The sequence below is a fragment of the Nerophis lumbriciformis genome, linkage group LG23 (assembly GCF_033978685.3).
Source record: "Nerophis lumbriciformis linkage group LG23, RoL_Nlum_v2.1, whole genome shotgun sequence".
NCBI classification, from domain to species: domain Eukaryota; kingdom Metazoa; phylum Chordata; class Actinopteri; order Syngnathiformes; family Syngnathidae; genus Nerophis; species Nerophis lumbriciformis.
In genome coordinates, this window is record NC_084570.2 from 32,804,253 (window position 1) to 32,829,696 (window position 25,444).

General features: G+C 41.7%; 1 protein-coding gene across 5 annotated transcripts in view; it reads right to left on the bottom strand.

The window, feature by feature from the left end:
• LOC133622224 (plasma membrane calcium-transporting ATPase 1-like) overlaps positions 1 to 24,087 on the bottom strand; it is a 229,593-nt gene extending 205,506 nt beyond the window's left edge. For all 5 annotated transcript variants that reach the window (XM_061984716.2, XM_061984713.2, XM_061984717.2 and 2 more), the window contains exon 1: positions 23,806 to 24,087. The gene's annotated coding sequence lies outside the window, so the exon portion shown is untranslated. The remainder of the gene's footprint in view (positions 1 to 23,805) is intronic.
• Positions 24,088 to 25,444: the final 1,357 nt, after the last annotated feature.

A 25,444-nucleotide genomic window follows, 5' to 3' on the forward strand; every position in this document is an offset into this window, starting at 1 on the left:
GAACGTGCACATGCAGGGAAAACAAGAACCCTGAAACGGGAAATAGACAACAGGAACCAGGATAACAGGTTACAGGAAACAGGAAAAAGGATACAATCATCGAGCCCTGACTGGAGGGCGAGGCAGGCATAAATAGTAGTCTGATTGGCAATTGCAACCAGGTGTGCCAGGCTGCCAATCACGGAGACATGCAGGAAATGGAACCAAAATAAGAGCACTGACAGGAAATAAACTCAAACACAGAGGAAAACCCAAACATAACCAAACTGTCAGTAACAAGCCTGACAAATCTCCAAATATGCCTTCAAAGATCTTGCTTGGTTCATGGAGTCTTCCCCAAGGTGTTCCCTGAAAGTTATTTTGAAAAGGGATTTGTTTCCAACATGTATATTCAACTTTGGGGTGGCAAAAAGCAAACGACTTTTCCAAACTCCACTGTCTAGTTCAGGGGTCAGCAACTCGCAGCTCTAAAGCCGCATGTGGCTCTTTAGCGCCGCCCTAGTGGCTCCCTGGACCTCTTTCAGAGATGTGTGAAAATAGAAAAAGATGAAGAAAACATTTTTTTTGTCTTAATGTATTTTCTGTAGAAGAACAAAGATGACACAAACCTTCCAAATTGTTAAAAATCCCACTGATTATGTTACACATACTTCACTGATGAGAGTATTTGGCAAGCACCGTTTTGTCCTACTAATTTCAGCGATTCTTGAACCCATCGTAGTTTGTTTACATATACAACTTTCTCTGACGCTGCCACAGAAATACGTGTTTTATGCCACTCCTTCTTTGTCTCATTGTGTCCACCAAACATTTTATACTGTGTGTGAATACACAAAGGTGAGCTTTGTTGATGTTTATTGTTTTGCTGAAGGCATATTTGGTCAATCCATGACTGCAAGCTAATCGATGCTAACATGCTATTTAGGCTAGCTGTATGTACATATTGCATCATTATGCCTCATTTGTAGGTATATTTGAGCTCATTTAATTTCCTTTACTTATGTCCTCTGTGTATTTAATTTATATTTGCATGACTCATGACACATTATCTGTATGTAATATTGGCTGCATTTCTTATAGTTGTTTGTGTGCCATGTTGTTCCAGACCACAGCAAACAATACCCATCTTGCAAAGATTAAAATAAATCCACGAGAAGAAGACAGCCTGCCGTTTCCTTAACACTTGGACACACACATCTATACATTTGGCCATTCTGAGCCAGTCATTTCCAGAAGTAATCTCATCCTGTGAGAAGCCTCTATTTCATTAATGATTTCCAATGTTGCAAAAATGTGTAGAATAAAAATTAAAATACAACATTTCTGTCCACGAAAACTTGCGTCAGCCTTTGATAGTAGGCTAATATAGACACTTACATCATGTGTTGTCTTCATTATAACACTTATATACGACTTTTAAAGTCATTTTGATAGTAGGCTAATATAGCTAATATAGACACTTAAATCATGTGCTGTTTTCATTATAACACTTATATAAGACTTTTGAAATCATTTTGATAGTATGCTAATATAGCTAATATAGACACTTACATCATGTGTTGCCTTCATTATAACACTTATATAAGAATTTTAAAGTCATTTTGATAGTAGTCTAATATAACTAATATAGACACTTTCATCATGTGTTGTCTTCATTATAACACTTATATAAGACTTTTAAAGTAATTTTGATAGTAGGCTAATATAGCCAATATAGACACTTACATCATGTGTTGCCTTCATTATAACACTTATAAAAGACTTTTAAAGTCATTTTGATTGTAGGCTAATATAACTCATATAGACACTTACATCATGTGTTGTCTTCATTGTAACACTTATATAAGACTTTTAAAGTAATTTTGATAGTAGGCTAATATAGATATGTACATCATGTGTTGCCTTCATTATAACACTTATATAAGACTTTTAAAGTCATTTAGATAGTAGGCTAATATAGACACTTACATCATGTGTTGCCTTCATTATAACACTTACAGTATATAAGACTTTACATTTTTTGCGGCTACAGACAGATTTTTTTTTTGTATTTCTGGTCCAATATGGCTCTTTCAACATTTTGAGTTGCCGACCCCTGGTCTAGTTCTTTCCTGTGGAGACAGGATTAAACATGGACACCAGTTCACCTTCAGGAGGTGAGAAAAGACACGACAGACGCCACGCTCTTATTATAGCCCAATGATTTGGCCACGTTTACAATTACCTCCACCAAGGAGGTCTGTTGCTGCCTAACTTCCTGTCTATGCGTGATGCCGCGTGCAATCTACATCCAAGTGAACGTTTACATTTCCATCCAGATAACAAACCTTGTTCGGAGCAGTATTGGAAAATGTTTGATTCGAATCTAATCAGGATCTAATCAGACATGTTCTACTGTTTGCCTGAGTTGATCAGTGGGTGAAATCACAGCCACGTTGGATTCTTTGAGAGGGAAAATGTCTCATGTCAGCAAGTGTCTGTTCTCTCGCTGCAAAGAAGCGTCGGTGGCGTCCACACGGAGGTGCCGGCAGGATTGACGACTGTAAGAGGAGCGTGTGAGAGCGCCCCCTGACACGCGCTTACATAACCGCGGCGTGGGCGCAGCTACATGCGGCGCTTGACAGGTGTCTAGTGGGCGGCGTCGTGGGAGTTTGTGTGTGCGTGACAGACAAGCAGAGGGTAGTCAATCAAAGTGTTGCTTGCCATTAATAACGTGTCCGTCACATCCAAAATGGTATCCACATTCGACAAGGAGCAACTTTTAGAAGAAGTGAAACTCAATGATTCAGCCTGGAATTGATGCGCTGCTCTGGCTGAACAGGATTTATACGCTGTGTGCTGAGAGTGCATTCACAATGTCGCTGGGGTCAAAGGTCAGACCTCCAAATTTCAACTGTCTTAAAAACCTCTAAAGGCTTAGTGGCCACATGCGTGGACAGCACCTTTTAGCTCTTATTTCAAAAATTGTGTACACTGCTGAATTGGGGTCTTATGGCCGCTTATGTGGACACTTATACTGCCATCTGGTGGTGTCAGAAGAGTATAACATACAACGGAATTTGAAAAAAAAAGTGTAAAAATAAGAATCAGCATGTCACTAAACATGAAGTACATGTTTGTGTACTTATGGACTAAGTACATCATATCAAAAGATGACTCTTAGTTTTTATTCTAATTAGGGTCCAATAAGCCCAAATAGCAAAGAGAAATAAAAAAAGCATGTAAACAAACAGCTTGGGCCTTAAGAGGCTAAGGTTACACATTTTTGAAAGAATATACCTTACAGGTTGCACTTTGGATTACCATATTTTTCGGACTATAAGGCGCACTTAAAATCCTTTAATTTTCTCAAAACTCGACAGTGCGCCTTCTAACCCGGTGCGCCTAATGTACGGAATAATTTTGGTTGTGCTTACCGACCTCAAAGATCTTTTATTTGGTACATGATGAAAGGATGTGTGACCAGTAGATGGCAGTTACACGTAAGGGAAATGTGTAGACTGCAATATGACTCAAGTAAACAACACCAAAATATTATATGTTCCATTGGAAATATAGAACATTACACACGGCTCCAAATCCAAGTCCATGGTTCTCGCCCGGAAAAGGGTGGACTGCTATTTCCGGGTTGGGGAGGAGACCCTGCGCCAAGTGGATGAGTTCAAGTACCTTGGAGTCTTGTTCAGGAGTGAGGGAAGAGTGGATGGTGAGATCGACAGGCGGATCAGTGGGGCGTCTTCAGTAATGCGGACGCTGTATCGATCCGTTGTGGTGAAGAAGGAGCTGAGCCGGAAGGCAAAGCTCTCAATTTACCGGTCGATCTACATTCCCATCATTACCTATGGTCATGAGCTTTGGGTTATGACCGAAAGGACAAGATCACGGGTACAAGCATTCGAAATGAGTTTCCTCCGCCGGGTGGCGGGGCTCACCCTTAGAGATAGGGTGAGAAGCTCTGCCATCCGGGGGGAGCTCAAAGTAAAGCCGCTGCTCCTCCACATCGAGAGGAGCCAGATGAGGTGGTTCGGGCATCTAGTCAGGATGCCACCCTAACGCCTCCCTAGGGAGGTGTTTAGGGCACGTCCGACCGGTAGGAGGCCACGGGGAAGACCCAGGACACGTTGGGTAGACTATGTCTCCCGGCTGGCCTGGGAACGCCTCGGGATCCCCCGGGAAGAGCTGGACGAAGTGGCTGGGGAGAGGAAAGTCTGGGCTTCCTTGCTTAGGCTGCTGCCCCCGCGACCCGACGTCGGATAAGCGGAAGAAGATGGATGGATGGATGGATACACACGGCACTCAAAAATCTATCAAAATATTTTAGTAGGACTTTGGTAAGTTATGAAGCCGCACCGCATGATGGATTGTACTGTGCTTCAACATAGGAGTATTATTATGGTGTGTGTATAAGGTAAGACATTATCTGGCGTTTTGTTTCGCAATATTATGCAAAATCAACTTTTCTTACCTTCTGGTACATGCTGATCTGTATTTGGGATCTGCATAAGTCCTGAAAATGTGCGCGCCTACGCCTTTGTATTCCGTGCCGACACCGAAGCTTCTTCTTTTTCTCTATTTTCTTCATCCTCCGCTGTTGCCATTTCTAATATAAAGTAGTTAAAGTTCTTATTTATATCTGTTCTTACTTATATCTGTCAGTAAACTCGCCATGAAAGCGCTAAAACATACCGGTGTAGTGAGTTTACATTATTCACCCAAGGAACTTTAGTTATTAGAGAGTTCAGGTCGGACGTTTTTTCACGGGACGCATTTCCGGCGTTGTTGTTGCACTAGTGAGCCATGGATGAGGAGATGCTACTTCATTATTGATTGAAGTAAAGTCTGAATGTCATTAAAACAGTTAGCTCCATCTTTTGACACTTCTTCCACTCCCGTCCTTGCACGCTACACCGCTACAACAAAGATGACGGGGAGAAGACGCTGTCGAAGATGAGCCACGTAAATAAGACCGCCCACAAAACGGCGCATCCTGAAGAGACTGTCAGAAAGCAGCTTGAAGATGATCTGTAAAACATCATCTATGCAACATTTTCAGCAAAGAACCACCATTACATGTTATGTAGACCACAAGGAAGTCTTTTACATTTAGAAAAAAATCATAATAATATGACCCCTTTAATGCGCCCTATAATCCGGTGGGCCTATTGTATGAAAATAGACCTGACTACACCCGCTCATCGGTAGCGCACCTTATAATCCGGTGCGCCCTATGGTCCGGAAAATACGCTTGCTAAACCAGACGTCATTTCAACAAGCACCCAAAAACCTACGCTCTAATTACTAGAACTGTCTTTGACGAAGCATTTTCATAGTCCAATCTGATTGGTTAGGTTCTGATGATTGAAGAATTGTCATAGTCCAATCTGATTGGTTAGGTTCTGACGAGTGAAGAATTTTCATAGTCCAATCTGATTGGTTAGATTCTGACAATTGAAGCATTTTCATAGTTCAATCTAATTGATTAGGTTCTGACAATTGAAGCATTTTCATAGTCCAATCTGATTGGTTAAAAAAACTCCTATGAAAAAGCATTCTTATAGTCCAATCTGATTGGTTAAGTTCTGACAATTGAAGCATTTTCATAGTCCAATCTGATTGACTAGGTTCTGACAATTGTCGACGATCAGTCGAATCGACAGTGTTTTTAGGAGAAATAAAGAGTTGGTGATATGTAGTAGTGGTGTCAGTAACGTCAAATGGGTGTGCTCTAGTGCATGTGCATGTGAATATTCCACGGTTAATTAAAAGTATTTATGACAGAATTACAGCCTTTTATTAAAGTTAACATTAGTGATTTTTTCCCACTTCAAAAAAAGGCTAAATTACAGTTTGTGAGGTCCCAAGAAGACATCAAACTTGACTAAATAGATGACATACAAGCAGTAACAACGTTCCTGGTTGTGAACCTGCAGAAAGATCATTACCCCTTAAGAAGTGAGGCGGGGCATTCCTGCGCCATGTTCCATTACAGACGTATCCCACCGGGGCCGAAGGCGGGATTTTAGCCGGGTAGTGGCACGTGTTGCTAGGCGAGCTCAACCATGTGGAAACATCCTTCCAACACTATAATAATTCAAGATTTTTGCTGCAGAAGATTTGAATAAATAAAATAAAATAATCGATTTTTTTTTGTTCTTGTTCCGGCATATTTTTGGCCAAGGAGCTACCGGTACCAAATTGTATTTCGATACGTATCAATACTTTTCTAAATAAAGGGTACCACAAAAAAATGTCAATATTGTCTTTACTTAAACATACTAGACAACTTGTCATTTAGTAGTAAGTAAACAAAGACTCCTAATTAGTCTGCTGACATATGCAGTAATATGTTGTATCATTTATCATTCTATTATTTTGTCAACATTATAAAAAACAAGCTGTAAAAATTGATTATTAATCTACTTGTTCATTTACTGTTATTTTCTGTTTTAACATGTTCTATCTACACTTCTTGTCAGGTTTGTCACTGACAGTTTAGTTATGTTTTGGTTTTTCCTCTGTCTTTATTTCCTGTCAGCGCTCTTATTTTGTTTATTTCCTGCTTTTCTCCCTGAGCGCTGTTTCCCCTCAGCTGCGGCTGATTGGCACCTGGCCACACCTGGTGTCAATCAGCCGGCTACTATTTAAACCTGCTTTGTCCTCCAGTCAGGGCTGGAGTATTGTCGTTGTCATCACTACCTGTCGTGCTAATACTCGTCGATGTCGTTATTTGCGGTAAGCTGTTCCTGTTGGCTGGTTCCTATAGCTATTTACAGTTTGCTGTCTCCTAGCTCCTTGTTTTGTGTTTTCCTGTTAGCCAGATCCTGTTAGCCGTTAGCTACTTCCAGTTTTTCTGTTTTCTGGTTCCTGTTTCCAGTTTGCCTGTTCCTAGTTCCTGGTTTGTGTTTTTTCTTTATTGTGGACATTAAATCATGTTTTCCTGCACCAAGCCTGCATTCTCTGTATCTTGGGGTTCGTCACCAACACCTCTATGTGACACTTCTGTTAAAATGTAATAATCACTTATTCTTGTGTTGTTTGCTACTTTACATTAGTTTTGGATGATACCACAAATTTAGGTATCGATCCGACACCAAGTAGTTACAGGATCATACATTGGTCAAAATTTAAGTTCTCATGTGTCCAGGGACATATTTCTTGAGTTTATGAATATATTATGAATTAAAAAAAAAAAAAAAAAAGATTTTGTGACGATAGAAAATATCAATGTAATCATAGTAGTATCGACGAGATACGCTCTTGTACTTGGTATTATTACAGTGGATGTGAGGTGTAGATCCACCCATGGCTTTTTTTACATTGTGACGCCGGTGAGCTATTGTATCCTCCTACGGTGTGTAGTGAAGCATGTTTAGCTATTCCTCGTCCTGCAGTGATAACGATACGTGTAAGAAACGTACTTTATTTGTCGCCATGGAGGCGAGGATTAGTGATTTAGAAGTAGCTAAAACACTGCCGATTGCAGATGGACATTAGCCGCTAACTAGCTAGCCATGTCTTAAAGCATCTGAGGGTGTTTCAGTGTTATAACTTCACCTTTATCTTTACTTTTTATACCAAAATGCGTCCGTTCTCCCTTTCCTGTCGACACACTGTGTCTGCTTGTAAGTACTCTGTGTGTGTGCGCTGCCGAACATGCTCCTTTGCTCGTAAAAGCAGCAATGTCACGACGTGACGACATGCCGTCATGTCTGTAAAAAAATATGGCCGAACCGGTACTTTTCACACAGAATATAGTAACGTTTTTGATTGATTAGTACCGCGACACTATACTAGTACCGGTGTACCGTACAACCCAAGTGGAGATATTTATAAAAAAATATTGCCTTCCTTCATACTTCCTCCAAACGAGCCAAATTAGCACAACTCGTGACCTTTTTCCCAAGTGTGACATCAGCAGGTTATCCATATATGATAGGAATGTACCCAGAGTGCCTTGCACACGTCCGCCATTGTAGTCCGAGCTGTAGTCAGTAAGTTCCTTCTTCGTCTTTATGCTCTTGTTGTGGGGCAGACTGGCTCGTACATGCACTGTTGCCATTTTAATACAAATTAGCAGAGTTATAACTTATATCTGTCAGTAGACACGTTATGGAAGGTAAAAACTACAACATTTATAATACAAAGTAGTTTATTGTTCTAACTTACATCTGTCTGTAGACACGTAATGGAAGTTAACTACAACATTTATAATACAAAGTAGTGTATAGTTCTAACTTATATCTGTCTGTAGACACGTTATAGAAGATAAAAACTACAACATTTATAATACAAAGTAGTGTATAGTTCTAACTTATATCTGTCTGTAGACACGTTATGGAAGATAAATACTACAACACGACTGACGTGGAGAAGGCGCAGTCGTGGTGGAGGCACGTAAATAAGAGCGCCCTCAAATCCTGAAGAGACGGTCAGAAAGCGTCTTGAAGATGGTCAGGAAAACATCATCTATGCAACATTTTGAGCAAAGAAGCACCATGACATGTTCTGTAGACCACAAGGAAGTGTTTACATTAGGGCTGGGCGATATATCGATATACGCGATATATCGCGGGTTTGTCTCTGTGCGATATAGAAAATGACTATATCGTGATATTGGAGTATACGCTCTCACGCAGTTGCTTTTAGCTGCTGGCATTACACTACAGGCTCTCCTCGCTCTTTCCTGTGTCTCCTTCTCACAGACAGACAAGCGCACCTTCTTACATTCGTCACATACTGTCACGACATACGCACATACGTATACGCTTGTCTGGCTTCTAGTGGGAATATGTCGAACAGACAACCGCAATTTGTCAAGTGTGGGGCAAAAGCGTAGCTATAAAAAGTAGCATTACTGCTAATATGTAGCATAATTTGAAAAGTCACCTGCTAGAGAATGAAGAGTGCTTACTCCGCATGTCAACATCTCCGTTCGGTGCCCCACGCCCACACCATTAAAATGTCGAGGCAAACATTTCCAGATCAACACCGTATGACAAAAATAGTGATTTTGTTAGTTGTGATTTCCTTCTCTGCATGAAAGTTTGAAAGTAGCATATATTAATGCAGTATGAAAAATAATGTTTTAATGTAGACACATAGAATCATCATACTGCTGTGATTATATGCATCAAGTGTTCATTCAAGGCTAAGGCAAAATATCGAGATATATATCGTGTATCGCGATATGGCCTTAAAATATTGCGATATTAAAAAAAGGCCATATTGCCCAGCCCTAGTTTAGATGCAGAAAATAAATCATAATTTGACAACTTTAACATCTGACGTTTTAACTGAGTTTGATAGCCAAATCAGACTCCTCCAATTGGAATCATAGAACCTTCGACTATTTGACAATAGCCCAACTAATGACTAAATTAGGGCTGGCCGATATTGCCTTTTTTTAATATCGCGATATTTTAAGGCCATATCGCGATACACGATATATATCTCGATATTTGCCTTACCCTTGAATGAACACTTGATGCATATAATCACAGCAGTATGATGACTCCATGTGTCTACCGTACATTAAAACATTCTTCTTCATACTGCATTAATATATGCTACTTTTAAACTTTCATGCAGATAAGGAAATCACAACAACAAAAATCACTTTTTTTCATACGGTGTTGATCTGGAAATGTTTGCCTCGGCATTTTGATGGTGTGGACGTGTGGCACCAAACGGAGATATTGACGTGCGGAGTAAGCACTCTTCATTGTCCAGCGGGTGACTTTTCAAATGATGCTACATATTAGCAGTGTAGCCGAGTGTCCTGGGTTTGCCTATACCAGGGGTCGGCAACCCAAAATGTTGAAAGAGCCATATTGGACCAAAAATACAAAAAAAAATCTGTCTGGAGCCGCAAAAAATTAAAAGCCATATTACATACAAATAGTGTGTCATGAGATATAAATTGAATTGAGAGGACTTAAAGGAAACTAAATGACCTCAAATATAGCTACAAATGAGGCATTATGATGCAATATGTACATATAGCTAGCCTAAATAGCATGTTAGCATCGATTAGCTTGCAGTCATGCAGTGACCAAATATGTCTGATTAACACTCCAACAAGTCAATAACATCAACAAAACTCACCTTTCATGCACAACCTTAAAAGTTTGGTGGACAAAATGAGACAGAAAAAGAAGTGGCATAAAACACGTTTTAGAAAGTTATACATGTAAACAAACTACGGTGAGTTCAAGGACCGCCAAAATTAGTAGGATAAAACGGCGCTCGCCAAATACTCAAATCAGTGAAGCATGTTTAATATAAACAGTGTGCTTTATAACAATTAGGGAGGTTTGTGTCATGTTTGTCCTCCTACAGAAACCATATTAAAACAAAAAATAGATTGTTTTCCCCTCATCTTTTTCCATTTTTCATACATTTCTGAAAAATCTCGAGAGAGCCACTAGGGCGGCGCTAAAGAGCCGCGGGTTGCCGACCCCTGGCCTATACAGTGTACTTATCTAATAAAATAATAAACGGGAGACATTAGAGCAGGTTCGGTAGCCACCGCTTCTTTAATGTCAACATCACACACCTCCTTCCACAACCACACACACCCTACGTCACAGCCCTACGGCAACAACTCTGGAGGGACAATACTCCTCCTCCTTACCTAACACACTCCGGTAACTTGGGACACACTGAACTGTTTGTTACAGCAGTAATGCTACTTTTTATAGCAACGCTTTTGCCCCACACTTGACAAATTACGGTTGTCTGTTCGACATCTTCCCACTTGAAGCCAAACCACCGCCAGATGATGGACCCCCTGCTGTTTTTTTGGGAATTAATTATTCCTTCATTTGTTACCAGATTCGCACCTTCTTTCTCTCGTATTACCGCTAGCATCACAGCTAACGTTAGCCATGCTGCTACCTCTCTGCTCGGGGAGGGCGTATACGTATGTGACGTGTGACGTATGTAAGAAGGTGCGCTTGTCTGTCTGTGAGAAGGAGAGACAGGAAAGAGCGAGTAGAGCATGTAGTGTAATGCCCGCAGCTAAAAGCAACTGCGTGAGAACGTATACTCGATATCACGATATAGTCATTTTCTATATCGCACAGAGACAACCCCGCGATACATCGCGTATATCGATACATCGCCCAGCCCTCGACTAAATATCAATTTAGTTTGACATAACGAGCTGCATCACAAACTAACTGCCATGTTTCTACTCCAGCACTCTCTCTCCCCCTCCTGCTAGCCTGGGCAGGCGAGTAGAGTGGCTACACTGCTCCGGGTTTACGTGCTGATGGCCCAGATCACCCGCAAAGCTCGCTGGCTATCACTCGTCAGCTCAACCGAGGAGCGATCACTTTGATTAGTGACTTTACTTTTGATTGTATTATGTACATGAATGTACTGTCACGTGAACGAGTGCTCCACAGTATGACTTGATGGATTATTTTCACACTACTCATTTCCTGTGTGTGTGTAAAAAAGTGTCAGAAACAGTATTTGTTGGTCTTTTGAAGTATCAGTATTGGAATGGCCAGTATTTGTTGGTCTTTTGAAGTATCAGTATTGGTATGGCCAGTGTTTGTTGGTCTTTTGAAGTATCAGTATTGGTATGGCCAGTATTTCTTGTTTTTTGAGGTATCAGTATTGGTATGGCCAGTATTTGTTGGTCTTTCGAAGTATCAGCATTGGTATGGCCAGTATTTGTTGGTCTTTTGAAGTATCAGTATTGGTATGGCCAGTATTTGTTGGTCTTTTGAAGTATGAGTATTGGTATGACCAGTATTTGTTGGTCTTTTGAAGTATCAGTATTGGTATGGCCAGTATTTTTGTTTTTTTTTGAAATATCAGTGTTGGTATGGCCAGTATTTTTTGCTCTTTTGAAGTATCAGTATTGGTATGGCCAGTATTTGTTGGTCTTTTGAAGTATCAGCATTGGTATGGCCAGTACTTGTTGGTCTTTTGAAGTATCAGTATTGGTATGGCCAGTATTTGTTGGTCTTTTGAAGTATGAGTATTGGTATGGCCAGTATTTGTTGGTCTTTTGAAGCATTAGTATTGGTATGACATGGCGGAACAGATTGCGTCTGACAGCTCCACACTGACAGTCTTCAACGCGTTTCCCAGCGAGGGTTCACACCACGTGAACGTTCTTGATACTTTTTACATCATGTTGTTCTTAACGAGAAGATGAGGAGCTGATAAACCCAAAATGAAAGTGGCTTAGTTCTAAACGGTGACTCAAAATGGGACCTTTTTAATATCGAGGAGGTTCCTCGCTTCATTAAATCATAAATAACTCAAGAGCTTTTTATGATTGATCTCCTTCCATGGGGGGACCTCCTTCCCGCCAGCAGGCCTATCAAATAATAATGAAGGCCAACAGCTCTATTATAGCCACAAACAGAAAGTCAGTCATATCTTAAATATAGGAGCCAGCTTCCCACTGCTGCACTGCGGCCTTTCATAATTGATGTCCACTTATGTAAGAGACAATGCTGGCACTGCTGGATCGCAGGCGGAACCGCAGGAAAGGGGTTCCCCTCACTGATAACAGCATTAAGTAACAGGTCCATGGTCAAAGACACCGTTTTAATCCAACCTATACTCTTTCATCCACGATCTTTAGAAATATGCAGTGCCTACTGTACCATCTAACCCAGACCTGGGAAAATTGCGGCCCATTAAGATTTTCAATCTGGCCCGCCGGACATTCCCAAATAATTTTTTTAGATCTTTAAAATGGAAAGTGTAGCTGCCATTATGATGTGCAGTGTTGATTCCTAATGACCGTAAGTCTTGAACTATACAAAGTATTTCAATGGTTGGAATCTGCACTTTTGCATGATATACTAGTTACTATGGTAATCTAATTAGTTACCACTGTTTCCCACACATTCATTTATTTGTGGCGGCCCGCCACAAAAGAATTACGTCCGCCACAAATAGATTTTTCGGCTTTTGACTCGCTCGACCACTCATAAAAGCAATGGGACTCTGTCTGTGAATGTAGCTTGTAGTTACAACTCCGGTGCAGTAGGTGGCGATAGCCTACTATGCATTGTAACTCCGCCAATAGCACTTAATTCACCTGGTGGGCCAGAAGAAGAAGAAGACGACAACGACGAAGTAAAAGAAGAACGGACCGACCGGATCAAAATACGAAGGTAAGACGTCTTGGCAAACAAGTTCAAAAGTGGTCCGAACCTGAGCAGTGTGCAACACCGACTCGGATTTTCTTAATTTTTATTTTCGGGATTTGAATGCATTTATTTTGAAAGGACAGCTGGAGAGAGACGGGGGAGGGGGGAGAGAGGGTGAGAGGGGGGATTGACGCGAAGCAAAGCGACTGTCAGGTGGGATCGAACTGGGTCGCCGCAGCGGGTGCTCTACCAGGTGAGATAGGTTATAGCTGCATTGCTCGCGGCTCGTCATATAATGAACGTTAATCCGCGATTTCACCGAGCGTTTCACTGACGGTGAGCAGCCTGACGCTGCTTCATTAACACCGCCGCTGTTTGACTCGGGGCCCGGGGCAGACGCACGCAGTAACAGTCAGCTGTTACCATACCGACGAGCTAACGTGTCCAGGTTATAACCCTGTTGTCAATAAACACACGTGGAAACGATGCTTTAGATACTGCATTAATACTGAAGCTAAATTGTCCACTGTCCACTGCAGCATGTGAATGCAATGAAAAGAATAAAATCTGAGCCAACCAGCTGTTAAAATGTTGTCCAGGTTAATGTGTTGGCCATTAAAGGCCCTTCATTTCACGATTTCAACTGTGATCGGGCTTTAAACATGTGGCTGACCTGTTCAGATGGGTGTAACTGCTACTGGTCAAATAATGTGAAATAGCATTTAATTTTACATGTATGCAATGCCATTTAAATGTAATTATAGATAATAATAATAATAATAATAATAATAATAAATACTGTGTAGTGTTGTAAATAGTCAACGGGAAGGATTTTAGTAAGATATAAGCCATGAGCACTACACAGCCAGAAAAAACCTAGGCAGAACAAGTAAAAATATTGGGGCAAGTAGATTTGAGAAGTCGGGCAAGTAGAAAAAAACCTTAACGTTGAACCCTGCATGTGTTGAGCTGCTGCCGCTTAAGGTTGGACGGCACTGTACGTAGAGCGGTTCTGCTCGTTAGTAATAAATTCTAATGTTGGATGTTCACTCCTTCACACAGATGAGTATAGAAAAATATTTTCAACGGCCGAAAAGGGCTCGACTTGGAGAGGAGGTAGGCCTACAGTCCGGACCACAGGAGGTATTATCAAAACGGTGTAAACACTTAGAAATCTCATAAGGAAAGTGAACAGACGTCCATCAGTGTGAAAATTAATTTGCTTCCAATACTTCCAGGCTTCAACTAGTGCCGCAGCTGTGGCAGCTGAGGCAGTAAGAGAGGGTGAGGAGGAAGGGATAGTAAGTACGCAGGGAGATGTTGTAGGAGAGGAGGAAGACAGGCAGCATGTAGAGCCAGCTAGGGCGGAGGCAACAGGTGAGACTCAGCAAACACTGAAAAATAAAGCAGGGTCAGATCAGAAATGCACTTTCCTCATGAAAAGGGTCCTAATTTATATTTTTTATGTGCCTTATAGAGAGGACCACGACAAAACATAGAGCGACTAGCTCCAGTGCGACCTGTTCAGCAGCAGCAGCAGGAGGAGGAGGAGGTTGACTGACTGTGGCAGGACACCTCTGCCTCTGTTTCACTTTATGTTGCTGGTAAATAATATGGTTGTAGTAGTAGGCTAAAGTTAAATTATTTAGTATGCACTAATTAAAGGGGCAGAGCTTTAAGAGACATTTTAGCTTTTAAATTTTATAAGATATAATTTTTGTAAGAACCACAATTAATAAATATATTTCAGTGAATAACGAATTGTTCAAATCTGTATATAAATATGTACATAAAGTGTTGTAATTATATTCCAACTCCGCGTTCTTCTTGGTCATCGCCGCTGCCGCCGCCACCCCCCAACCACACCACCACAAATAGATACCTGTCCTGTGGGAAACACTGGTTACTATGGTCATCTAATTAGTTACTATGGTAATCTACGTCACAGCAGCTCAGACAAGGCACCAAGCAGTGTGGGTGGGGAGCATTTCCACAGAGTGTTTCCAGAGTAGTCAGCCTGAAATGCGGGTGTCAGGGACAGACAAAAAGGAGATTTTTACAACAAAGTTCTAAAGCTTAGTGATATCTCAGATATATCAGATTGTAGGTGGGGTTTTTTTTTTACCCTTCACGTTCATATTTCGCTCTGTTTGTTGTATTTTTGTTTTGTTTCGCTTGATTGTAAAATATGTGGATGGAGAGGGGGTGTGGGTTCATTTGTTGTCAATATTCAGTAATTTATCCTTCATAGTTAATATTGTAAATCCCACATTCTTTATTTTCAAATACATTCTGGGTGTCTCATTCCGTTTTTTAAGGCTGTCTGTCATAACATTTTTAGGATTCAATCAGACATTATTGTGAGGTTTTGTATTAGTGTTTCTAAAAATAGACACATTTTGTTCTCTAAATTTGGCCCCCCCGAGTCTAAATAATTGTTCAGGCCTGATCTAACCTCAAACCACTCAGTAGAATGCAGACCTACACCAAGGCCAAGAATTCCTAAACATGTCTGTCTTTGTCCTTTCATTGAAAAAACGTGGTGTCCGTTCACATTCTCATTCACCCAGGTCATTATAATCTCTGGGCATTCAATCGGAAAAAAAAAACGAAAAAGAAAAAAAAAACGGAAAAAAAAAAAAACAGTCCAGTTGCAATCAATTGAATGCCCTGAGAAAAATCGTGATGTTCAAGGCAATTCTGATTCACTTCAGTCCCGACCTGTCCCCATTGCAGGCGGACTGCAACAGCTAAAACAGTTGAAATATAGCCGCACCTTTTATAAGATCTTCACCAATATGTTATGACATCTGAAATAGCTTTCAATCTTACAAGTGTTGTTTTTTTACGATGTTTTTAAGACATCTTTTAACAAAGGCAAAGCAAACAACAACGCTAACGCTAAACAGGGTTACTGTCATGTGAATGCTCAAATGGAAGAGACTAGTAGAGACTCCTCCCACCCCCACCAAGGACTGCTTTCACTGCTGGACTCTGGAAAGAGGTTCTGCAGCCTACGTAGCAGAACCTCCAGGTTCTGTAACAGCCTCTTCCCTCAGGCCATAAGACTCTTGAACACATCATAATAATCCTCTCAATTCCCCCCAAAAACAGATTAACTCGCTGGACTATAAAGACAATATAACATACATCCATAAACGTGGATGCATATGCAAAAGTGCAATACATTTATCTGTACAGTAATCTATTTAAATCAGCACCTTATTGCTCTTTTATCCTGCACTGCAACCAGCTAATGCAACCAAATGTTGTTCTAATCTGTACTGTAAAGTTCAATAAAAGGAAGTCCAAGTCTAAGTCTAAACAGGTGGTCTGAGTACTCCGATTACTTTATCCAGGAGCAAAGAAAGTACCGTATTTTCCGGACCATAGGGCGCACCAGATTAAAAGGCACACTGCCAATGAGCGGCTCTAGTCAGGTCTTTTTTCATACAAAAAGCGCATTAAAGGGGTCATATTATGATTTCTTCTAAATGTAAAAGTCTTCCTTGTGGTCTACATAACATGTAATGGTGGTTCTTTGGTCAAAATGTTGCATAGATTATGTTTTACAGACCATTTTCAAGTTGCTTTCTGACAGTCTCTTCGGGATGCGCCGTTTTGTGGGCGGTCTTATTTACGTGGCTCACCTTCGACAGCGTCTTTTCCCCGTCATCTTTGTTGTAACGGTGTAGCGTGCAAGGACGGGAGTGGAAGAAGTGTCAAAAGATGGAGCTAACTGTTTTAATGACTTTCAGGCTTTACTTCAATCAATAACGGAGCAGCATCTCCTCATCCGTGGCTCTAGAATGCAACATCAATGCCGGAAATGTGTCCCGTGAAAAACCGTCCGATCGGAACCCTCTAATAACTAAAGTTCCGTGGTTGAATTATGTAAACCCACTACAGTTTTTAGCGCTTTGATAGATATAAATAAGAATTTTACACTACTTTATATTAGAAATGGCAACAGTGGAAGATGAATGTCCCATACAAGAAGATAGAGAAAAAGAAGAAGCTTATCGACTACGGTGTCCTCACAGACTACAAAGGCGGACGCGCACAAATTTTCAGGACTCATGCAGATCCCAAATATACATCAGCAGGTACCAGAAGGTAAGAAAAGTTGGTTTTGCATAATATTGTGGAAAAAAACGCCAGATAATATGTCTTACCTTATACACACCCCATAGTAATACTCGTGTTGAAGCACAGTACAATCCATCAAGCGGTGTGGCTTCATAGCTTACCAAAGTCGTACTAAAACATTTTAATGGATTTTTGAGCTATGTGTGTAATGTTCTATATTTTCAATGGAACATCTAAAATGTTAGTGTTTACTTGAGTCATATTGCAGTCTACAAGCATCTCTTATGTGTGACTGCCATCTACTGGTCACACTTATCATTACACCATGTACCAAATAAAATTGCTTCGAGGTCAGTAAGCACAACCAGAATTATGCCGTACATTAGGCGCACCGGATTGTAAGGCGCACTGTCGGTTTTTGAGAAAATGAAAGGAGTTTAAGTGCGCCTTATAGTCCGAAAAATGCGGTAGGAAAAGATTTGAACAATCAAGTCATCTAAGGAGATACGGAGCATGAACCGGCTGCTAATGCAAGCAAGCCAAGAGACATTTTCTTCCTTGTTTTCTGGTTTGTGACTTTAAATCCACTCGTCCCCTATGGTAGCACAAATGGCTGATTGGTGTTGACAGAGTGAATTAAAAATGTGTAGCGGAAGCCGGTAAAGCATCAAGGCATAACAATGCAGAGACATGATTGTTAATTCACACGCTCAATATTCTATGAGGCCTGTGCAGGGAGCTCTTTGTCTAATTTGTCCGCTTGGATGAATGTGTTAGCTGCTGGGATATCTATCAGCAACTCATTCAGTATGCACGGCGCACCTCCTTTAATGCCGATACCGGCCCAAGCTAAGCTTTTATTTACGCCCAGAACATTCTCGGTGCAAGAGGGCAACCTTGATAGATTTTCTGGGGAAGAAGAGCTGAAGTGCCATTACTGGGAAGGACTAGAAGCCGCCACCCGATTGAGCCATAAATCAGGAGCGGGGAGGCCTGTCCAACATCAGAACACACAATCAAGGTTGATCCGGCTAAAGGCAATAAAATAACCCTCATTGCTTTGTTCATCCGCTCAGAACAGACTGATCCATTTAAAAATCAAAAACACAAAAGGGTTTGCCGCAGGACATGGAGAGCTGCGACGCGCCAACGGGTCGCTGATGCGAACATAAAGCAGCCTCTCATAAACGTCCAGTTCTTCAATATCGGAACGGGAATCCACTCCGGCCCCACGCTGTGAGGCTTTTTCCAATTATCAAACTTCCGCCAAATGAGAATTGAGGGATTGAGCTGCCTGTCTGGCCTCGTCCGGACTCGTGAACACTGACACGCCGGTTTGATTCATGAGTGCCGACATGCGACGCGACATACTCTGGCCCAACTGACACAGTCGTCTTGTTGGCTAATTAAAAACAAGTACTTCTGCGTGCCTTTTCCACCAGGCCCGTCTAACGGCACCTTGTTATTCTAATGACACTAGGCTGAAAGTAACAGCTGAATTATGCTGAATCAGCAGCTGCTGACAAATCAATGGTCAGCATTTGACCATCGCTCCTTTAGAAGTGCGATCACTTTAAAGCAGACCTGGGCAAAATAAGGCCCGCGGGCCACATGCGGCCTGTTATGGTTTTCAATCCAGACCACCGGACGTTCTACATTATTTTTTTAGACCTTTAACATCAAAACTGTAGCCGCCATAATGATGTTAAGTTAAAGTTAAAGTACCAATGATTAGGGATGATGTTCGAAAACCGGTTCTCCCGATTGTTCGCTAAGAAAAGAACCTATTCCATGGATTCAAATCCCTTTTTCAGAAACGGTTCCCATTATCGAAGCCACTATAGTAAAGAAAAAGATTTGGTTCTTTATTCAAATCCCTGGGAACAAATCCCGTGTCACAGGAAATGTCCTGTGGTACCTCACAGGAAATGACGTAGCTCAGTCATTCGGCGGCAGATACAGAAGCAGCAACAACAATGGTCCGGAAAAAACGCTCCAAGGCATGGCTTCACTTTACTAAGAAATACGACGTGGAAACGGCTATCTTCAAATATTGCCTGGCGTCGCTTTCCTGTAAGGCAGGGGTGTCAAACTCAAATACAGAGTGGGCCAACATTTAAAACTGAACAAAGCCGCGGGCCAAGGTTGAACAAATTAACCTTTTAATAGGGACCCAAACAAGTTTTGCATTGAATATTGAACAAGCAAGGCTTATATAACTTTATAGTGACATGCAAATTCGAGTTTCAAATAATAATAATAATAATAATAATAAAAAAATATCAATGGCATATCAAATACAATTAAAGTTAAAATTGAATGCCTCTTTTCTAATTGCAGCCTTCTGAGGTAAATATCAACATTAACTTTTTCCACAGGCTAATAAATTTGAAAATAAAATAACAATGAATAAACCAACCATTCAGTACTTTAAACTGCTCAGTTTGCAACACACTGATCTAATCTGATGTGCCCAAGCCAGATACCTGGCATCTTTTCTTGGATGCTAGTTCATTAATGTCGGGGCTCAGGCTTTGAGCTGAGGCAACTTTCATTATCGAACAAAGGTGTTCATTGGTCACTATATCTCGTAGTCCACCCGGACCACAGTCTTGGGGGCGTACCTTAAAGGCACTGCCTTTAACGTCCTCTACGAGCTGTCGTCACGTCCGCTTTTCATCCATTTTAACAACGTGCTGGCCCAGTCACAAGATATGTGCGGCTTCTGTACGCACACACGCGTGAATGCAAGGCATACTTGATCAACAGCGATACAAGTTACACAGAGGGTGGCCGTATAAACAACTTTGACACTGTTATAAATATACGCCACACTGTGAATCCACACCAAACAAGAATGACAAACACATTTTGGGAGATTATCCGCACCGTAACACAACATAAACCCAACAGAACAAATACCCAGAACCCTTTGCAGCACTAACTCTTCCGGGACGCTACAAAATACACCCTCCGCTACCACCAAACACCCCCCCCACACACACACACCTTGTAGCCGTGGGAAATGATGCAACTTCACCTAATTTGTTCCAAAAATATTACGTGCAAATCAATAATTATAATCTGCAAATAATGTGCCGTTGTCTAGTGTCTGTGCTGTATAGAGCTCGGCAGGGTAACCATATAAAACTCCATATCAGTAGGTGGCAGCAGGTAATTGCTTTGTAGAAGTCGGAACGCGTCAAGGATGGTTTGTCGTGATCCCGATATTCAGAGCACAGCGGGAGACGGCGTGCAGGTAAAAAAGGTATGTAACGCTTAAACCAAAATTGAACAAAACGGAAAGGAAAAGGCAATGAAGCATAGGGATGGCTATGCAAAATGAAAGTAAAACCGAACTGACTACAACGTAAACAAAAACAGAATGCTGGACAACAGCAAAGACTTAAAGCATGTGGAGAGACGGCGTCCACAAAGTACATCCGTACATAACATGACAATCAACAATGTCCCCACAAAGAAGGAAAGCGTCCGCACAACTGAAATAGTCTTGTTTGCCAGTAGAAAGCAGGTCAAGCAATAGCACTCAAAGGAAGGCAGGAAAATGCCAACAAAACAGGAAGGGCCACCAAAATAACAGCGCAAGACAGGAACTAAAACACTACACACAGGAAAACAACAACAAATTAAAAATAAAGCACGACAACCTGGTGGAGTTTCATTTTTTAACGTTTTCTGCCGGTGGTGTGCCTCCGTATTTTTTTAAGGAAAAAAATGTGCCTCGGCTCAAAAAAGGTTGAAAAACACAACTCTATCCACTAGGCCTGCAGTGATGTTTTTAAATCACCGTAGGTCTTGAACTATCGAAAGTATTTCAGTGGTTGAAATCTGCGCTTTTGAGTGTTAAAGGAGTTATTACGGTAATCTACGTCACAGCAGCTGTTTTCAGAGCAGCCAGCCCGAAACGCATGTGTCAGAAACAGATGCGGAAGCAGATTTTTACGTGATAATATATCATACTGTAGGTGTTCATTACACTTTGCATTAATATTTTGCTGTTTGTTACATTTTTGTTGTGTTTTGCTTGATTGTAAAAGATACACAACTATGGAGGAGCTGGTCTGAGAAGTAAAAGATGTTCATATGTTGTTAATATTCAGTGTTTTATTGTTCATCGTTAATATTGTAAATCCCACTTTCTTTATTTTAATGTACATTTTGGGTGTCCCATTCAGTAAAAAACTGTAAAATTCCATTCTGTTTTTTTGAGGTGGTCTGTCATAACATTTTTAGAATTCTATAGGACATTGTGACATTTATATTAGTGTTCCTGAAAAAAAGAGAACCAAACACACAGACTGTTCAGCAGATTTTTACAGCTAAATGTGAATATATCATTTTTACACAAATACACATTGGCCCCCCCAGACACATTTGTTCTCTCAATGTGGACCCTGAGTCAAAATATTTGCCAGTTCTGTGTTAAAGCAAAAGGCAACTTATTGTTTAGAATTATGCCCAATGTCAATGTTATCAGTACATTCTAGCTTTTTGTTGCAGGTGATTTTAAAACCATCCTCTTGTGCCGGCATACTTAACCTGAGAGGAAAATCTAAATTTAAAACATGTGTATGCTCCTACAACACTTAAAACCTTTAGTATATCAGTATGTGGAATTAAATGATGGAATGGATTAAGCAAATAAATCGAACAAAGCACCAATATGATTCAGTTTAAGAGACTGTTCAAGCTACAAGTGTTCACAAAGTACACTGAACAAGAATTCTGATGAACGTCTTGAACCCTTTTTATTTTTATTTTTGAGATAAAGATTATTTATATATTTAATATTTCTTTACTGACTATGGTATATTATTTATTTGTTCACTGTTCTGTTACAGAGAACAAGGAAATAAGATAAAATTGCTATGGTATGAAAAGGGGTAGGATTAAATAAGCTCAGCTTCTTCCTACTCCTTTTCGGACGTGCTGTAATGGAACAACTGGAATCAACTTGTATCGAATGCATGTTCCAAATGAACTGAAACTGAACTGAACTGTCTCAAATGGAAATTGACCTGCGATGTGAATGAGGCCTTGAAGGATAAAACTTGGAAGCACAAAAAGCCAAGAGCTGGTGCTGGAATTGATGGACAGATTCAGTTCAAGTTCTTAATATTGTATCAGCAAAATGTGATTCGTGAATAATCTAGGAGGTAATATCGTGTGATGAGCAGGCGCTAAGTAGATCAGTCACTTCTCAAAAATCAAAGCCTCGAAATTTATCCACTCGCTGTCTTCTTGGAATTCAATTTGGGGCTTTAAGAATCCCAACAGATCGTGGGGCTGAGGGCACAAACACACTGCGGCCGAAGCCTTCTCACCCCAAAAAAAAAGACAACCGGGACGTCCAACCGAGGCTACCCCTCCGAGGCGTCCCAAATGTCGGCTTGGGCGGCGAGGCAGAAGCCGGCGGGGAAGAGAAGGAGCAATGCCCTCATTTGGAGGTCACACGCTGAGGGGGGAGTCTCCATGAGCCAAGATGCGGGATCCCCCCTCCTCCCCAATGCAATAAGTCAGGACACACCCAGATGGAGATGGGAGGAGGGAGCAGCAGCAGGAAAATGACAGGAAAAGGAGGAAAAGAAACAGAGCTGGCACTGTTCATCTTCCAGTCTTACTGCATGACGTCATTTTCTGTTGGGTTGAAAATAAAAATAAAGTCTCTTATTCACAGCGTCTAGCAGGGCGGCCAGGTGGTGTTGACAATGTGGAGGAACCGCTCCGACCGGGGGAACGAGTTTGTGTCCAGCAGACATCTTCATAAGTGGATACATTGCGTTAGGATGAACCCTTGCCGACAAACATCACGGCACACTGCGGGGGAAACTGCTTCCAAACACTACATGAGGCATGACTACTCGCAGCCATTACATCGGGCAGCTCGCACAACACCGCCATTGAGAAATGATCGTTTATAAAAACACTGCCATGTTACGAGTCTCCCCGAGGACGCAGCGCGTCCCCGAGAAGCCCATGACAACAATTAACCGCTGCTTTTTCATTCGGCATAGCTCCCCGGCACCACGTTCACCTCCAAAACAACCATTTGACCAAGTCATCCGCACTGCGGCCAGCACACGGCGGTGGGCGGCAGCAACTGGTCGGCGTCGCGTATCGCCTTCAAAAGTTGATTCCAGATCCAACTTGGATCCGATTCGATTACACGTAACCACGTTGGGAAGCAAAAAGTCGAACAATACGACGTTGTGTGTCCCGCGCGCGTCAAAGTGCGGTGAAAGTTGTCGCTAAAACGTCCACGTTACGAGGCGGGGAGCTGACAGCGAGGGCTGCGGGCGAGGGCAGCTCGTCCCCGGGATTGAAGCGAGCAGACACGCCTGGAGCCTGGAACAAGAGGCGCCCGAAAAGGTTAAATAAATCAAATGGCGGTTACACCTGTGGGAAAAAATACCCGAGTATGCTGGGTAGCGAAAGATTCAAACACGTTGAAAAAAACTCGCCCGCCAAAAACCACGTCGGTTCGCTCGGAGACTTCAAAGGCTTGAAAGTTGGCCTTTGGGTCGAGAAGAAAAGGGCAAAGAAGGGAGAAGAAAAAGGCAAATAAGTGTCTTACCGAGCTCCGGTGTTGGGAATCACGTCCTCCGGTGTCGGCGTGCTGAGCTCACTGACGTTTGTCCATATCCAGCCGCAACTTGACGAGACTACAGCGGGGAAGGTGGGTGGGGGGAAAATGATTGACTGGCCGGGACCGCGATTCGAAACAGGATCAACTAATATCAATCAATATGTTCCGCAGCTGTGGCACACTGCAGCACCGCAGAACCCGGATCCAGATTGGGTCAGGAATCAATCCGACAAAGGGGCAGACCGACTCCCCCTCCTTCTCCCTCCTCCTCCGCCTCCTCCCTGCCGGAACAGGGACTGAAAGCCAGACGAGACCCGGGCAAGGACCACGACTGCTGCTATGCTGGTCCTGTTCGACCAGAGCAGAACCACGGTCTTTTCCCGGCTGGCTGGCTCGGAAGGTAGGTTGTTTTTCAGGTGGATCTCTTTAAAGACAACCTGGTCTTTAGCTCGTGACACATCAGTCAATACAAACCCAGAATCGTCACAGAAAATGTCTTTTAAAATGGTGTCCAAAGTACAGCCTGGGGACCATTTTTAGCCAGCAACTTGTTTTTTTGGCCCGATTACAATCATTTGCTTTGTCATCTATAAGGCAAAGATATACATTTTGGGGCATACTAGTCGTTCCTCGCTGCTTCCCACATGTTTTCTCCTTTTTTAAAACATACTCTACATCAGGGACTAATTTTAGATCAGGGGCCACATGGAGAAAAACCTACTCTAAAATCACGGCACGATAACTTAAAAATAAAGACAACTTCAGATTGCTTTCTTTGTTTTGCAAATAGAACAAGCACATTCTGAAAATGTAGAAATCATAATGTTGTTGGGTTTTTTTACACTTACGTATTGCGGTTAATAGTATGCTACTTTTATTTGTCGTTATTTATACTTTTTGAATAAATTATGGGACGATGTTCATCAGTCAACTCACTTTTTACATATGTAGCATAAAGATACAAAGAATTGCTATTGCGACATCTCATGGACACATATAAAACAACGGTTTCTTCCATTCTAAAATTTCGGCTAATTTTTATACTTAGCAAACTCATCTTGCGGGCCGGGTAAAACCTGTTCGCAGGCCTGATCCGGCCCACGGGCCGTACGTTTGACACCCCTGCTCGACATGTTTTTGGCCGAAATGAAGTGTTACAGTTTGCATCTTCCTCACACCACCAGCTAACTTGTGTGACCACTATTACTTTAACACGGGGATAGGCAACTCTCGATCTTTAGCACCGCCCTAGTGGCTCCCTGGACCTCTTTCAGAGATGTGTGAAAATGAACAAAAATATTATATTTTTTGTTTTAACATATTTCCTGTAGGAGAACAAACATGACACAAACCTTCCTAATTGTTAGAAATACCACTGTTTATGTTATACATGCTTCACTGATGAGAGTATTTGGCAAGCACCGTTTTGTCGTACTAATTTCAGCGATCCTTGAACTCATCGTAGTCTGTTTACATCTACGACTTTCTCCGACGCTGCCACGGAAAGACGTGTTTTATGCCACTCCTTTGTCTCATTTTGTCCACAAAAAATTTTATGCTGTGCGTGAATGCACAAAGGTGAGTTTTGTTGATTTTAGTGATTTGCTAGAGTGCTTATCAGGCATAT